Source organism: Electrophorus electricus, chromosome 19 (genome assembly GCF_041902795.1).
Source record: "Electrophorus electricus isolate QZ-2024a chromosome 19, ASM4190279v1, whole genome shotgun sequence".
Taxonomy (NCBI): domain Eukaryota; kingdom Metazoa; phylum Chordata; class Actinopteri; order Gymnotiformes; family Gymnotidae; genus Electrophorus; species Electrophorus electricus.
The window spans coordinates 5,360,001-5,361,234 of record NC_137515.1 but is presented as its reverse complement, the minus strand read 5'-3'; the positions used below and the strand labels follow the sequence as shown (position 1 = coordinate 5,361,234).

General features: G+C 45.3%; 1 protein-coding gene across 2 annotated transcripts in view; it reads right to left on the bottom strand.

Moving 5' to 3' along the window:
* Positions 1-261: 261 nt before the first annotated feature.
* Positions 262-1,234, bottom strand: part of nlgn2b (neuroligin 2b) — a 57,982-nt gene continuing 57,009 nt past the window's right edge. For both annotated transcript variants that reach the window (XM_035535937.2, XM_081702348.1), the window contains one exon: positions 262-1,234. This exon is cut by the window's right edge and continues 3,513 nt beyond it. The gene's annotated coding sequence lies outside the window, so the exon portion shown is untranslated.

The window sequence follows — 1,234 nt, the reverse complement described above, 5'->3', positions numbered from 1 at the left end:
GTGATGAGCACTAAACATTTCTCTGTGAGGAATGAATCTTGAGTATCAGCTATTCACGACACAGACACGCTGGCCTGTTTAATAATGTCTTTTAATGTTCTTCAGTTCATATACACAACATACAGTGTGTAATAGCTTTCATATGAAATAGAAATATTCTCCAAATTTGCTGTTTTCCAAACCCATCACTGCTGTCATCTCATCTCAAGCACTTTTGAGTTATTAAAATGAAAACAAAACGAAAACCAACAGGTGCAAGTCTTATCTTTTTTTTTTTTTTTTTTTTTTTTGTCAATCCACCGTTAATATTTGAACGTTTGTTCTTAGTAAATATCTCCACCCCTCCCTCCCCCTTTCAGTACATTCGTGGCATCAGCGGACAGGAGGGTCACCATTTACACCTGGCGACAGTGTGCTTCATGTGTCTGTCAGCTGTTGCTATACTGTCTCCCTGCTCTGCCTCAACTCTTTAGAAAAATATGGACAGTTTAAATTCTCTATTCTCAAATATAATACAGACTCGAGCCAAAAGTCCAGAACCCATCCCTTGGTTTGGGTCAGTTTAAGTCTTTAAATCTTTATAAAGCGGTTTGAGTTGCAATTATCCCACAGTGTCCTTTGGTGGACCGAAAAATGGTGATTAGGAAAACAGTCAAGAGTGTGATTGTAAGAGCAGGCCTCTCCATGAACAATGATGCTGAACCTAAGCCTTTAAAATCGTAAGCCCTGCTAAGCGCTGAAATAAAGACTCTTCATGTAAACCGGAGGAGGTGGCCAATTCTCGACGCTTCAGACCGTGAAACGTCAGAAAGGGAATGAGCATTTCACCCTCGCGTTCTCTCTGCTGGCTGAGACTCTCGTGTTTGGCCGGTGAAGACCACCACCCCTGCTTTCTGCACCACACACAGCCAGCCCGGGGGGGGGGGGACGGGACCCTGGGCCCTTCCCTGGGATGGCTGCTGAAGTCTGTTGCAGTTGGGCTCCAGTGCCTGGACTGATTTCCCCCCATCTACTGGCCGAGGGCGTTTTGTCTTTTGAAATACTGTGGAAGAAAAGCGGTAGGCAAGCATCGGGCAATGTAAAGAACCCAGGGAACAGAAACGGCACGGAACAGGGGCGAGTGTGGCTGCAGCAGCTTCCGGACTGCCAAACTTACACCTGATGTCACAAAGGATACATTCGACCTTTCACCTGCCAACCAAACAATGAACGGAATATTTACAAAGACCACGTC